This window comes from Pinus tabuliformis, chromosome 6 (assembly GCF_031772625.1).
Source record: "Pinus tabuliformis cultivar Carrire ecotype Pingquan chromosome 6, CPIR1, whole genome shotgun sequence".
NCBI lineage: Eukaryota > Viridiplantae > Streptophyta > Pinopsida > Pinales > Pinaceae > Pinus > Pinus tabuliformis.
This window is the reverse complement of record NC_142292.1, coordinates 445,141,386-445,158,328: the sequence shown is the minus strand read 5'-3', so window position 1 is coordinate 445,158,328 and position 16,943 is coordinate 445,141,386.

Genomic DNA, 16,943 nt, shown 5'->3' with positions numbered 1-16,943 from the left:
TCTGATTTGCCCAGATCGCACAGAGTCGCAGGGCAAAGAGCATACGCAGAAATGAAAGGTATAGATCCGGGAAAAAAAAGGCTAAATAAACCGAAACCGAAATAAGCAGAGAGAAAATGACAGTAAACTGCAAAAAAAAACACTGTATACCTCCCGATCTGAAAAATGACGCAGCTAGGGCTACCGGAAACCTTTTCGCGTGAAACGAAAGGGGTTCCTCACTGAAACAGATGCTCCGAACGCAACAGAGCAGTCCTCTCGGCCCGAAAGCAGTCAGAAACAGCAGATCTAGGAAACGACAGCCGCATGCAGTTCTACCGGCTTCAGATTTGGATCACCAACGGACGCGGCCCTCAAATAGCTCTGATACCATGTAGGAATTTACAGGGTAAGTTCCTCAGAAAGAATACCAAGAGGACACCGCTCACAACCAGATCTCAAATCAATACACCAGTATTTTTGACGTGGTTAAAACCCTCAGAGTGCAAGGAGGGAAACAGTCCACGGCCTGTCCCAACGTGGGTACAGACAATTTATTAATCAAAGAATGAAAATTTACATAAGCTTCTCTCATGCACGGATTACCCGAACAATGACCCTCCATGCGCTTTAAATAGAACTCATGGACCAATCGGGTGTCAAGCCACGGATCAAGTGTCGGTAATACCGAGGTGAGAGTGAACCGTCGGATCACTACATATCGTGACCGTCGGATTGTAAGTTACAAAATGTACAACGGTAAAGAAACATACTTTACCTAACTCTAACCTAACTCTATACTAGACCAAGTTGAACTTAACTATATCCTATGTGTCGGAATATCCTAACATGTACCATCATTGTCATGTCAAGTCATGTCGAGTCACGTCATGAGTCATGTCACCCACATCTCCACTATGGGCTTGTTGTCAATCAATGTGATGAAACGTGGAAGTCCAAGAGACTCACTTGTTGAATAAAGAGTCATGGAAGTCAAATGGTCATGAGGGTAGTCGAACAACCACAAGGGTTAGTTTCACCCTTGGCTATAAATATAGCCTCATTTGTACATGCAAAGGACTTTTCACCTCAGCTCCTCCCACATAGCCAAAAGAGTTTGTAATATTTTCTTTAAGGAGTAAGTGGTGGCTCCAATGCCCAGTTGACGGGGTTAGTGATGTATGGTGTAATGATGTGTCTTGGAACTTTTGCTTAATTGAGAAGTCCGTTAATAGGCCAACACGTTTTCACGCATGTATTGTATCTGTTGTAAGACTGATCTTTAACACTTGTAATGCATGTTGCTTTAACCTGTGTTCTAGATCTGAACTGTTTCATTTATTGTAATGCATAATCTATAATGGAAATATGTTGTATATGTTGTTAATGTTGTCCCGTCCGTGTCGACTGCTCTGTCAGACATTAGACAGACCTTTCACCTGAACCTTGTTGTAACAACCATTGCACTCATTCGAACTATTCCGTAAGTTTTGTACGTGTTATATTACCTTGTATATTGTGATTACCACATCCAAGTGGACTGCTCTGCCAGAAGCTGTGTATGTCCTTTTGTGTTGTGCGTTCCTAACAGTGTTGGGACTGCTTCCAATCGACCTAGAAATCACTCTCACCCTCTCCCTCGATAGTGAAAGAACCATTGACACAAGTGACTCTTACACTCACCAGGCATGCGATCCTCACTTCTCAAAGACAAATAAAATCACTCTCATGTGCTGACAAGCAAGGGTTGAGGTAAATCCTTAAGATAATGGCAATTGGGCCATTGTACCAGATGGGACTCCCACACCAAATGGTGTGAGGTCTAGTTGGGACTTCATACCAGGGTGATCCCCTGATGTTGGCGGATCCAACACCGTCAACACAATCATAAAAAATAAAAAAATAAAAATAAAACTAAGATAATCATGAATGTTGCCCACGGGGCTTTAGATTGACGGTGAATGGGTGCACTGTTAAGGCACTCCTTGTGACAGGTCACTGGTTCAAATCCCCCATGGGTGCTTACCTACCAAAAAAAAAGATAATCATGAATGTCACCCACAATACCTCTAAAACCAAACCAATGTTGATGTATCTTGTACAACCTAGTACCAATGTTGCTAAGTGTGAGTTGATAAATTTACACATTTGGTTAAATATTTTTATGTTAAAATCCATCTCACATCTATTACTCTCATTGACCTTGCATTTGTAAATATAAAACTATATATTTGAAGTGTCTTTTAGTAAGGGCCTTCATTTTAAAATGAAAAAGAAGCAATTTTTTTTATTAACATTGAGATAGAGCCAATTTTTTTTTTATTTTTTTTTGTAAAGTATTAAGTGGACATGGCGTACATTTATGTGAAGTATTAATTAGACATGGACAAGATCCAACAAAAGATATTTATCTTTGGAAGAATTCCATTTAAGATCCAAATTTGGCTTGTAAGATGGTCCCTCTGAAAATAGGAAATATCCATATCCTTTTTGTATCGATTACCTAGATTCTCACCATCCCTTTGGGTCTTCCTCATATCTATCGCAAGGAGTGCAACAAAACAAGCTAGATTGGAGGAGGCTAGATAGAGGTTGTAGATGGGGAAAAATGCATCCAAAGTTCCAACTATTTCATTCCCCATTACGATCCTAGCTTGAGGTTTCAGAGCAAGAGATTTTACCATTTGAGACCATCCCTTCTTTTAGAGGGAGGTGTTGATTTTTTGTAGTAGTAGGAGGTATTCATGTCATCCCTAGATAGATAAGTCATCCATCTAGTGAAGGGATGTGTCCCATGGGTTGTCACAGCCCTTCAACAAGTATAAATATATGTGATGTCTCATTTCATCACCAAACGAAAAGCAAGATAAGAAATAAGTTTGGAGATCATCTTTTTCTCATTTCTACCTCTCTCATGGATGCACGTGTGGAGGATCTTTGACTAAAATTTGATCAAATTTGATTGTGATTTTTTGGATGATAATTGACCGCAGGAGGCCCATAAGTGCAAACTGTTGACCGTAGACCGCAGGGTCGAAATTTGACCGCAAGCTAGTTTGACCAGGCCAAGTTGACCAATGTTGAATTTATGTATTTTGGTTGGTTTGACCAACATTGAATAACAAATGTTTTAACCGATTTTGACTGGTATTTGTCTTGGATTATTGGCATAGGTATCTAGATAAATTCTTAATTTTTAAAGCTTGCTGAAGCATAATTTCTCCTGAGAAAAGTTGTTGGGTTTTATCCCGAGGTTGGGTTTCCGAGGGTAAAATTATTGTTTCTATTGTGCATGGCTGTCTTTCTATGATCTTTACTATTTTCGTTGCATTTATTGTTGATATTTTCTTATTATAATTATTCAATGATAGTAGTGGAATAAAAAGTTTTGTGATAAATCATTAAGAATTATCAGGTAGAAATTGTATTCTACAACACTTGGATAGAATTGTCAACATGGTATAAGAGATTTGTTGAAAGAGCATCCATTGAAGTAAGCCTAAGAGACATCATTGATCTGAATGTTGGGAAAACCCGTTAATGCTATGCAAGCTCCCTCATCAGTATTAAAAAACTATGTTTAGGATCATCACAAATTAACCAAAATGTGGGGATTTATGTGTCAAGTATTAAGTGTCTTTTATGAGAAATTTATGAGGTTAATTAGTTGTTTAAAACACATAAGAAACAAGTAAATTGCATATAAGTAAAAAACAACAACTCATAAACACAAAGCTGATAAAGGAGTTCAACCAACTGGGCTACATCTCCTTGGACCTGCTTCAATGGCTAGGATCTCTTTGGATTAATGGTCAATTCTCTGATTACATGCACCTGCAGTGCTCCAATGGCTTTGAAACCCACTCCATTGGATTCAGAAGACTCAAAAACCCAAAAAATGACCTTCCAACTCTGTAATTGGACTTTAGCTGATCTAGGCTTGACCTCCTCTCCCGATGGCCCTAAGCTTCCTTAAACTTCAACGTAGAAAAATCACATACAAAACTTTCTTTCTACCTCTGCAATCTGTTCCATTGTATTCAGGGCATCAAAATAATTTAGGAATGACTCTTTCTAAGCCAAATTGGTCGAAAACTGCCAAGGTTATGGCCTCTTCAATTTCTTCTAGGAAATCTCCACTAAAACTGGAGAAACTCCAGTTAACTCCTCCAAATGTGGAGTAGTTCCGGATTTGTTGGATCCACCAAGATTAACCCACACTTAATTAATGATAAGAAAGGATTAATTACCACTAATCTTTGGTTAATCCATGCGGTTAACATAAAATGCTAGCGGTTAAGGGGTTTGCAATGCTGGTCACATGCTAACGGTTAACCCCCAAACTTCGGTGCGTTAAACTTTAAATATAACCTCAAGCCCTTAGTGGTTAAGAATTGTGGTGCAGCATAGTGGTAAGGCATGGCACTTGTGCGGGTGAGGTCACGGGTTTGACTCCTCGGCCTTCCATATAAACTTTTATATGACCTTTGAGAGGGCACGTGGTGGCCTCCGGGCTTGCCACGTGTTAGCCTCTCATTGGTCCACCCAATGTGCTGTTGACCAATCCAATGCCTAAAAGTGTAAAAATATGGTTAAGCCACTTGTGGGAATATTTTGAGAATATTCCTTGGAATATTCCCTTTGCTGACTAGGTTGTATGGATGCCTAGTCAGCATCCCAGTCACAAAATTTTACCTGTTTGACGAAATGGACAATAGGCTTTATCTTTCTCATACGAACTTCGTTTTGAGTGAAATGAGTTGCGTTGGGATTGTATCGCTGAGGTAGACGCGGTCGTTCAGGTTTTGAGCAATTTCAAGCACTTTGATTTTTGAGCAAATTTTTGCCCCTAATCCAGATTTCGATCACTCCTTCCCACTGACAGGCTTTTGGACCCACAAAAGTTGGTTATATGATGAGAGATGAATACTCTTCTCCTTACCATGTTCTATCAATTGATTCTACTTGGAAAATCTCCATGACAACCACTTGGGTTCACTGACATGCCTTGCCTTGCAAATGGCTTGGCTCTTCAACCAATGTTCTCCTTTTACTACTGACCCAATCCAACACTTGTTGGCTGATTCCTGATTAAACACCCTATTGTACCAAAGTGATCCCTCGGTCTTGGAAAGCTGACTGATGGGCTTCCCACTGATAATCATGTTCCTCCTTGGCAACACACGCATTCGATGCAAGCTTCTTCTTGGAAATCACTTTTCCAAGTTAAGCCCATCTGAGTGAACTACATCAATGAGTTCTAATATCAGTAATAACAAGAAAAGAAATGACCATTCTTTTACCTCCACGGTTCGAAATTCCACATATGGAAGAATGCATTCACCATCTCTTTTGGTTCTTGGTGTCAATACATCAAATCACATTGTAGACCAATTGATATTTTACAAGGGCTTGCAATTTTGTTTTGGCATTTTTGTCCACTTTCACTTCTTGATTCCATCGCCCTGCAGTATTAACATGTTGCTCATGTCATGATTTTAGAATGAAGGCTAATCATGAGCCTCTTGCTCAAGTGTGGACCTTCCAAAATCCTGTGACATCTTGTCACAATAAACACCATTAACCTTGAAAAACACTTATGCAAGAATATAACTTGACGACCTCTTCCTTTTGCTTCTTCAAAGCAACAAATGTCACATCATGTGAACATCACCATGTACTCTTACATCTTGGTATATAAACCATCAACTAAACACAAGTTGACAAAGCATGCTTCTTCAAACCACTGACTTTCAAGTCAAGCAAAAACATGTACAACAACTTGACGATTTACAACAAGAATTCCACATTCTCGTGAAACAATTTGTCACATCTCCCTTTCATCTTTGAAGAAAAATCATCTCTTCCAAGTCGATATAACATACATGTAACAATCAAATGACCACACAAGCTGACACTCATGCATGTGAAAATGACCAACATTCTCAAGTTGACAACATACATGTTAACAAAGCAATTGACCAACACAAGTCAATAACTCATGCATGTTCAAGCACAATGAAACTATAAAATATTCCACTCTTCAAACGCACAAACTCTCATGCATGTATCAAAATTCTCAACTCTCTCACAAGTACAAGAATCCCATTGGTATATACGAGTACTTAAAGAGCTGAAATGACCAAATTTTCTACAATAAAGTGAGTCAACATACTCCACTTTTGAACACCTTCTTGGTGTAAACATGCAAGTTCAAAAATGCAACATGCATGCAAATTTGTAGTTGCAAATTTCCATATTTGCTACATCTAAGTGAGTCAACCTAACTCTACTTTTCCAACATCTTGCTTCATGCAATACGTAGCATACTTTCAACAGAAAAGAAATTCATCCAAATAACAAGGAAATGCATCAATAAGGCAAGATATGCATCAATTATCAAAAGAAATGCAAGCCCTTAATTGGTTAAGAAATCTAACCATCTCTTTCCTAACCATTTCAATGGCGCTTCTTTCAATTGCACTTCATCATGTGTATCATCCTGACCCACATCAATTATGGAATCCTCTTTTCCATTCTTGTCAAAATCTCTCTCCACCTTCTTCAAATGTCGTGGATGACTTGTTGGATGCAAAGTCCAACACTTGTATACAAGATGACCTTGCTTATGGCAATGAGTGCAAAATAATTGCATCTTATTTTCAACATGGTTTCCATTATCCAATGGACCTTTGGCTTTTTGCCTCTTTTGTTTTTAATTTTTCCTATGTATGGCTATCCTCTTCCAACACCTCAAAACAGTATGGTTATTCAAACCATAAAAGGAACATGTAATTTTTCTCCAAATCTTATGTGAAGATTTACCATGTTTATCATAATCAAAAGAAACTTGATTAAAGACAGATTTATACCTTGCACATTCACCTTTGTCACCTTATTGAAGAGGTGAATTCGATGAGGTAGTGGCTCTCTTCAGAATACCAACAATGGTTTCAATGACCTTAGAGCTTTCAACATCCTCTTGTTTTCCATTTCCACTAGTTGCATGCTTAAGAGCATCTTCTTGCAAAGTGGGTATAAAACTTTTGCATTCCTCATGAACATAAAATTCACAAGCTTGAGGTAATGAACATGTAATGAAAGTCCTTCTTGGAACACCTTCATGTGCCTCGTTGGCTTTGGAGCATTCTCCATCATGTTTTCCATAACCAAGATCCAAATACCTAGGCCTTTCCTCAACAATAATTGGCTCAACTATGCCTTGTGCATGTTTTCCTAACCCTTTACCTTCATAGCCCATCTTCATCAATAATTTGGACCCTATTCCTCTAGTGTGTCTTTCAAAATAGCCAAAACATTCATTTTGAGAGGAAATTGAAGATAAACTTGAATTGAATACCTCATTTTCATGCATATACTTGGCTAGGGTTTCCTTGGAAACATGGAGTTGAATCTCCATCTCATACATATTTTCAAGAAGATCTTGCTTCTCCTCCTTCATGTCCATCAACTCCTCTTGAAGTATAGTGTTCTCCTTCCTATCTTCATTCATCTCTTGCACCATATCTCTCATGATGATAAGCTCTTGCAATATCTCTAAATCAAAGAGTCTTGCTAAGGAAGATGGATTAGAAACATCACCTATTGAAGTTGCCATCACACTTCAAATGCATCAAAAAGCTTCACAAAGCTTCAAAAATTTTCTCAAAAAAGAAGCATCTCAGACCATATCCATCTTCATCTTACACATATAAACTTGCACACAGTTAAATTCTCCTTGCATAAATACATAACCAATAACTAATTTTCTTGCTAACCTTGGCAAACCATATCATGGTTAAAATGAGCTAACAGTGCTCTGATACCAACCTGATCTGAATGTTGGGAAAACTTATTAATGCTATGCAAGCTCCCTCACCAGTATTAAAAAATTGTGTTTAGGATCGTCTCAAATTAACCAAAATGTGAGGATTTATGTGTCAAGTATTGAGTGTCTTTTATGAGCAATTGATGAGGTTAATTAGCTATTTAAAACACATATGCAGCAAGTAAATTGCAGATAAGTAAAACACAACAACTCATTAACACAAAGTTGATAAAGGAGTTCACGCAACTAGGCTACATCTCCTTGGACCTGCTTCAATGGCTAGGCCCTCTTTGGATTAATGGTCAATTCTCTGATTAAATGCACATGTAGTGCTCCAATGGATTTTAAACCTCCTCCATTGGATTCATAATACCCCAAAACCCCAAAAATGACATTCCAAGCTTTGTAATTGGACTTCAGTTGATCTAGGATTGACCTCCTCTCCTAGTGGCCCTGAGCTTCCTTAAACTTCAACATAGAAAAATCATGTAAAGAAGCACCTTTCTGCCTCTGCAACCTGTTCCAGTGCATTCAGAGCATCAAAATGATCTAGGAATGACTCTTTTTAAGCCAAAATTGGTCGAGAACTGCCAAAATTATGGCCTCTTCAGTTTCTCTTAAGAAATTTCCACTAAAACTGGAGAAACTTCAGTTAACTCTGCCAAATGTGGAGTAGTTCTAGATTTGTCGGATCCGCCAAAAGATCCACCAAGTTAAACCCATACTAATCTTCGGTTAATCCGTGCGGTTATCAGAAAATGATAGCGGTTAAGGGGTTTTTAGTGTTGGTCACATGCTAGCGGTTAATGCTAGTGGTTAACCCCCAAACTTCGGTGTGTTAAACTTTAAATATAACTTCAAGCCCTTAGTGGTTAAGACTTGTGGTGTGACATAGTGGTAAGGCATGGCGCTTGTGTAGGCGAGGTCATGGGTTCGACTTCCTAGCCTGCCATATAAACTTTTATATGACCTTTGAGAGGGCACGTGGTGGCCTCCAGGCTTGCCACATGTCACCCTCTCATTGGTCCACCCAATGTGTTGTTGACCAATTCGATGCCGACAAGTGTCAAAATCCGGTTAAGCCACATGTGGGAATATTTCAAGAATATTCCCTAGAATATTCTTTTTGCTGACTGGGCTATACGAATGCCTAGTCAGCATCCCAGTCACAAAATTTTGCATGTTTGACAAAACGAACAACATGCTCTATCTTTCTCATACGAACTCCATTTTGAGTGAAACAAGTTGCATTGGGATCATATCGCTGAGAAGGATGCAATCGTTTAGGTTTTGAGCAATTCTGAGCACTTTTATTTTTGAGCAACTTTTTGACCCTAATCCAGATTCTGATCACTTATTCAACTTGACTAGATATTGGATCTCTTTTCAAAATGGTGCCAAGTCTCAGAGTAGAAGATAGGTTGGATGGTGCTACTAAATTAAGATCTTGGAAAACCAAGATATTTCTTACCTTTGAAGAAAATGACCTTGAGGATCATGTGAAGGAAGTCATTCCAAAGAGGGAGCTGAGGAGAAAGCCAAGTATAAGAAGAATGAATCCAAGGATAATAGAATCTTGATAGATTCCATAAAATACCACTTGATTCCACATGTCATTGAGTTTATCACCGCCAAAGAAGTGTATGATGCTTTGGTGGGATTGTTCCAGAGTGACAACATTAGCAGGAATTTAGCCTTGAGGCATCAACTTTGTAGTATCATGATGTCTAGATCAGGTTCTATTGTCTCTTATCTTATGAGAGTCTCTCAGTTGATAGATTAACTTGGAGCTATTATAGATACTATTAATGATGCAAATCTTGTTACAATGACTCTCAACGGATTTCCTTCCTCGTGGAATCCATTTGTTCAAGGAACTTTTGCACAAGAAAAGTTGCCCAAGTTTGATAAGTTGTGGATTGATTGTGTCCAAAAGGAGGCTAGATTGTTGTCCAAGGATAGCTTGTAGGGACCTCAGGATGAAAAAACTCAAGCTCTTATAGCTCATGCAAGGAAAGGAAAAGGAAGAAGAAATTTTGTGTAGATTGATAAGAAGGATGCAGATGGAAGACCCATTCTAATTCAGGATTATAAGAAGAAGGATGTGTCAAAGATCAAGTGCTTCAATTGTCATTTTTTGGACACAATGCCTCCGAGTGTCCTCAAAAGAAATGGAAGGAGAAGAAACATGCATCAACCACTGATTTTGATGATGATGATGGACATCAGCCTCAAAAGAAGACAAAAGAATCTAAACTTGATGAGATTTCAAATGGTATTTGAAAAGATTACTTCTTTTGACATTCAATAATTTTTTTTTCCATGAAAGCCAGGGATGAGGTCTTCAACAGGATCAAATAAATCATGGTTTCAGTAGAAAACTTGATAGAGAAGAAGATCAAGGTTTTGAAGTCAAATAACGGAGGAGAGTATACTTCCAAGTGTTGAAAAATCTAGGGCATCCTCTAAACTGATAATTACTTCTTATGAATTTAATTAATTTAATCCATTTCTTATGTTCTTTTCATCATTATGAAATTATATAGGGGAGCTCATTAGTACAAAAAATTCCATAAGGATAATAAAGAGAGACTCACACAAGAACACAACATTTTACCCTGGGAAAACCCACATGGGGGAAAATCCCAACAACTCTTTCCTTATAGAATCAATTCAACAAGATAGACATCAAAGTCAAGATCTTAGAAAAACTAACCAACAATATGACAACCTCATCAATCCTTCAAGAAGCCAAGTCAATCCTCCATAAACTTCAACCAAAGGTCTACAACAAGGTCTATAATACGGGCGGAATTTTGGCCTATCTCTCCCACAAAACTTACAAACTTCACAAACGATAAATTCACGTCTGACCTCAGGAAAATACTACAAAAAAATTGGACTTGTCAAAACACATGTTCGAGCAGTAGAAAGATTAATCTTCACATGTACGATGTCTTCTTCTTTTCTTCCAAATTCATCCTCCATTTTTTTGTCTTGTTTTGCATAAGGGAGTAGAAATCTATATCTTGATGATGCACAAATTTCATAAAGAGGGAGATGAAGTGAACTTGCATACAACTTCTTTGGGGTCGAATAGGTGCCTCTTATGGGTTGACACAACTTTTCATGGAGGAGGGCCAGCTTGGTCTTCTTGAGGAGTATTAGGGCCCAAAATTTATAATTCTTTTTCTTTTCTTTTTGAAAAATACAATAATAATCGAATTTTCTTTTAAGCATGAAAAACATGTTTTACATATAAATATATCAATTATAAAAATGGTAATTGTGAAGATTGACCATAGCTACAAATTTCAACACTCCCTCTTAGTTAGGGAGATATTCATAATGACTATCAAGATGTTGTAAAATTGAAAAGCCTATAAGGAAGGATCATCAAGATTAAGATAAGCATCATCACCATTATCATAATCACCAGCATCAACCACATTTCCATAACGCAGTCAATATCCCTAACGTATGGCACATATGAATCATTTTGTATCCATTAAGAGGCCTCAATAAACAAGCTCATTGTATAGCATGATACCAAAACAAGCTCACTTTAGAAATAGGTCAGGGAACAATGCCAAAACAAGCTCGCTCTATAAAGAGGTCAAAGAACACTGTTGGGAGGCTATAGCCTCTAGGACCATGCTCCATCCGAGGTCAACTGCCACAGGGAGTGTGAGGTCCCTATAATACTAGTGTATTCCACTTATCGTTATTGTTAGTGTATCTCCCTATTTTCATTTTTATGCCCATGTATCCCCCATGTTGTTATTGTTGTGCCCCATAGAAGCCCACTATTATTATTGTTGTGCCCTTACATTATTATTGTTATGTAAGCTATGATTATATTGTGACCCCTTAAACTCCTATATATACCAAGGAGGTCTTATCATTTGTATCATCCAAGAATTTTTCATTTATGTAATGTAAAGGAGTTTTCCCCCTCGAAGAGGCTAATTTTTAGGTCATTGATCGATCTTTTCTTCTATTTTGTGAGCTAATTGCATAACATTTGGTATCATAGCTTAAGATTCTAGGGTTTTGCTTCTTCAAACAGGCCATCTTGGAATTTTCACTGTAACTTTTTTTTTTCTACGAGACTTCAAAAGCTGAGATTTCAACCATGTGGATTCGAAGTATTGGTGAACTTCATGTACAAATTTTAGATCTTGGTTTCCTATATTTTTGGATATACGATCTAAGGAAGTTAGGGGTTTTGTAGGTTCCATAATTCCATCTCAAACAGGTTACCTAGGGAAAATTGTCATAACTTTCTCTCCGAGCATCAAATTTGAATTTTGTAAAAAGTTACTGAAAATCTATAGGCTGTAGCTCTTTTTTTATAACTTTCAAGGCCTAAGGTTGAAATAGTGACACGTGGCACTTCGTACAAGTTCGCGCTACTGAACGTGTTTATAATCAGATCATTGTGGGAGATTGGGCATAACTCTTTCTTGAAGAATCCAATCTAGGTCTGAATTGTGGGGTTGGAAACAAGACTTATAGGGATACCATAGGACAAAATTTCATACCTTGGAGATTCAAAATTACAGAGATACAACAGATTCAATATCGAGCTCCTAAAAAGCAAGAAAAAGGTGTGTATTTTTTAAAATTTTGCATAACTTTTGTTTGAAAAATTAGTTTGAAGTGATTCAAAGGACATATTGAAGCATAAATATAAGTATTTGGTTCTAAAATGTTTCCCAAACAAAATAATTCTACACCCATTAAGCCCTCAGAAATCTCTACTATGACTCATGAAGAGGAAGAATTGCAACATGATATATCAAAATTACGGGACCAAGTGCAACAAATTTCGCTCTCACAAAGAGAAACCAAATATGAACTAAAAGGGGACATGGATGGCTTAAAATGGGACATGGATGGATTAAAAGGGGACATGGATGGCTTAAAAGGCAACATGAATGGTTTAAAAGCAGACATGGAAGATTTAAATGAAGGTTTGACATAGCTAGTGCAAGAAATGCTTCCTAATGGCGAAAAGGTATTCCATGAAACTCATGAGGAGAACAAAAGGAATATGGAATATGATTTAGGGACTTCAATGTTGGGTTTAAGACCCACCACATTCTAAATATTGATATGAGAAAGTTTGATGGAAAGGATCCAGTAACATGGATACTATAGATGGAGCAATATTTTGATCTCCATGATGTGCAACACACACAAAAGGTACACATTACATCTTTATATTTAGAACCCAATCAGTTTGTATGGTATCGATGGCTTTTTTCTCATAAACCATTTGTCACTTGGTCAAATTTTACAGAGTAAATTATAGCACATTATGAGGATACAAAGAGAAACACCTTCTTTAGCCAATTGATAAATCTAAAACAAAGGGTTAAATCATGGAGCACATTGAGGACTTCCAAAAATTGAATGTCAGGGTAATTGATATTCCATAGGAGCATAGGATTGATGTCTTCATAGGGACATTGAAGGATAACATCCAACATGAGGTTCGCCTTTGGGAACCCGATTCATTGGAGAAGGCATTCAGGGTGGCAAGAAAAGTTGAAAGCAAAATTATGACATCAACAAAGTTTACCACTCACAACTATAAAGATGGAAGTGTTGTTGCTCCTAACATTCCACAACCTACAAGGTTGACACCACAAAAATTGGAGGAAAAAAGAGCAAAAGGGCTTTGTTATAGTTGTGATAACAAATACACTAAAGGTCATAAGTGTGCTGAGAAGAATTTATTCTACATAGATTGTGAAGAGGAGGAATAAAAGGAACAAGAAACATCAAAAGAGGAGGATATATGCCAGGAACCAACCCCAATCAAAGAAAAAGTGAATCTGACCATATATTGTAATGCATTGGCCGGAATTACCACTCCTCAAACTCTCAAGATAGAAGGATATATCAAGAAGGAAAAGGTAATAGTGCTAATTGATTCGGGTAGTACATGTTATCACTTTGTAATTTTCCTAGGCTGAGGAAGAAAACTACAAAGTAACCACAAAACAACTTATAAAGATGGGATATAGCCCTTCCAGCTTCAGAGAGGGATCTCTTTATATGATTTAGATTTAGTTTTTTAAGATCTTAGGCTAGTTATTTAAGTTCGAATAGGGATTTTCAAAAGTTTGGTTGAAAGATGCTGGAAAAGTCCATTGGGGATGGAGTCATAAAATTTTGAGTAATCAACTAGAAAAATAACAGTAAATGTAATAGGGAAAGATAGGCAAAATCTTGAATCTTATAGAGTGCTTGTGGTGTGAATTGGATGAATATAATTTAGGATCAATTTAACTATAGAGCATACATAGATGAATTCTATACTTAAATCTTAGAAAGAAAACATTGATAATGTTAACAAGCCAGAGCAAAGTACACTTAAGCAAATTTGACCCTTAATCTTCTTGCAACAATAAAGAGGGAAAAAACATATGGAAACTAAGAAAAGAAACAATTTTACATAAGAAAACACATCAACAATTGCTTGACACGGGAATCCTGGAATAACTTTCTTTAAATTTCTTTAAATTGATCACTTTTAGTACAATCCACAACTTACATTAATATGAAGCTCCCTACTTTATACATAATCCAACCCTTACTAAGTCTTATTACAAAATATTTATAGACTTGCTATTGAACTAACGTCGGATTCCACAAAGGAATTGATTACAAAATGATATCTAACAAAATTACATATATTTTTGAAAGAAAACTAGAAAATAGAAGTTATGGACAAATTCGGCTGTTTGTTGAAAGTATGAAGGAAATTTGTTGCTGATTGTGGCTATTTTCCATCTCCTTCTTTCTTTTTTGTGCCAAAATTGTAGGTCTTCTATTTATCCTTATTCAACCAACTCCAATAATTGGTCCCATCGTTCTTCACCTGGGATAGAAAAATTCACCATGTTTCTAAACCTTTCATCTACCTTAGTGTAAGTTTGAAAAGTTGGTTTATTAAAAAACAAATGATAAATCTCATGTTGTATGTTTAAATCAAATTGTAGGCCCTCCAAAAAGGCTTCTCCACTGATATCTCCCTTTGCCTTTGCAAACTTAGATGCATCTACAACTATGTTGCATAACTGTTCCTGGTAATTTTCTAATGGAATCAATTTTCCATTAGAATTTCTGAGAGTTGGAAGTCCTTTCTCTTGTAACAAATAAAACTTCTTGTTAAATCTTCTGACCTACATCTCCAATTATTTACACTTATTCCCCAAATGCAACATCATATTTTTCTTAGTTAAAACTCTTTTGACTTCCATCACTGTTTGTGTCCTATCCTAAATGTTTAACTCCTCAAGCTCATCTCTATTTTTGGAATTTAGCATTCTTATCATTTTTTGTGCTTCTTCTGGCCTATGCTCAATATCAACTTTGGTTTTTTCTATTGCCACTTAAACTCTATGGACCAGTTCCTCTTGTTCAAAAATTATTTGAATTGATGGCCACAACTCAGTAACATTGGCATTGATATTGTGCCAAATGTTGCATTTGGCTTCTGCCAACATCTAAATAATGATAGATTGATCTTCATACTTTTGAATCTACTAAACCAATTTGAAATTCTTTTGCAATTCTGCCAAGTATGCATTATCTTCCTTAATCTTGTCTTCTTCCATCTTGCTGAGTGTTGTTGTCAATTTCTCCACTTCTTTATTTGTCAATGATAATTCCCCCAAGGCTTGAGCTAGTTTTTCTGAGGAATATGAAACTAATGCTTGTGTTGTTAGCTGGGTTACAATACATGTTGTTGATGTTCCTGTTGCCTCCCATTGCTCTTTTTCTTTCAGTAGTGCTTCCATGTCTTGTTCCATTTTTTGGATTTGAGCATTTTGTTCCACTACTATTGTGAAAAACTTCTCTTTCTCCATCTCCAAACTACTGACTTCCTTAGCCTGAGGGTGTTCTATAGTTGGAAGCTTGAGTTGTTTCTTGAGAGCTCAAATGTCTGCGTTCTTGTTCTTAATTATCTCCTCTGCTGCCTTGACATCACCATGATCATATCCTAGTTTAATAACCAAATCTTCTAATGTCTTAATCCTGGTATCTTTGGCCACAAAATACATTCTCTCAATCTTCAATTGTGAGTGCATATTGTTTAAAGAAACCTGCAATTTAGAAGCAGCCATAGCTAAGCTGGTTAGAGTTGAGTATATCATCTCACCTGCATGCTTATGCAAATCGATTTGATTGATTACATGAAGCTGGTTAGAGTTGAGTATATCATCTCACCTGCATGCTTATGCAAATCGATTTGATTGATTACATGAACTAGTTTAGTATCAACTGAAAATATCAAGGACTTATAATCTTCAGCACCTCTGGGGGCTAACACTTTGGGCTCCAAAAAGGCCATTTGAAACCTCCCTTTTCTGAGTCAATGGTAGACAACAACCTGTGTTGAGTGGTGGCATTTTGTTTCTAGAATTCTGAGTATGTTGAAGCTTTGAGAGCTTCATTGTTCAGTTTGATCTCCCTGTACCTTGTAAAAATGCTTTGTTTTGGTGGAACTTGAGAGGTAGAAGAGATAGGAGACTCAATTGTCTCTTCTACATATGAGAGAGAGGTGGTAGGAGTACCTGTCAAAACTAAAGTAGTATGCTCCTGTGCATCCCTTTCTTTTGAAGATTATTCTTGAATAGTGATTACCTGAGGGTAGGTCTTAATATCAGTCTTTGTGGTGTTCTGTGGATCCTTCTTCCTTCTCTTGAATACAACAAAAAATGTAGCCTACATTTCTAAGTTTGTGGGGGACATGCTTTCCCTTAGCCTCTTGATTTATTTGTCTTTAGGAATAGGATTTTGTAAAGAAGATTGACTGACCAACTACTCTTCTGCTTCATGTAATGTGTCTTCTTCCCATTCCTCTTGGTTAGCATACTGCTCTATCTTTGGCCTTCGTGTATGTGGATATGGAGTGCTCTTTTGTTCAACCCTTAGCTTCGAAATTATCCCCAAAGGATCATAAGACCAAGTGAAGCTTGGTTTGAAAATCATCTGCTTTAAAGTTTCCTCCAATTCCTTTGTTGTTTCTTTGGTATTCACAATATAAGGACCTACCCGTGCTTTTAGTTTAAATTGTGCCTTCTTCTTATTCGACTCAAGGTGCAACATCCATGTTTGG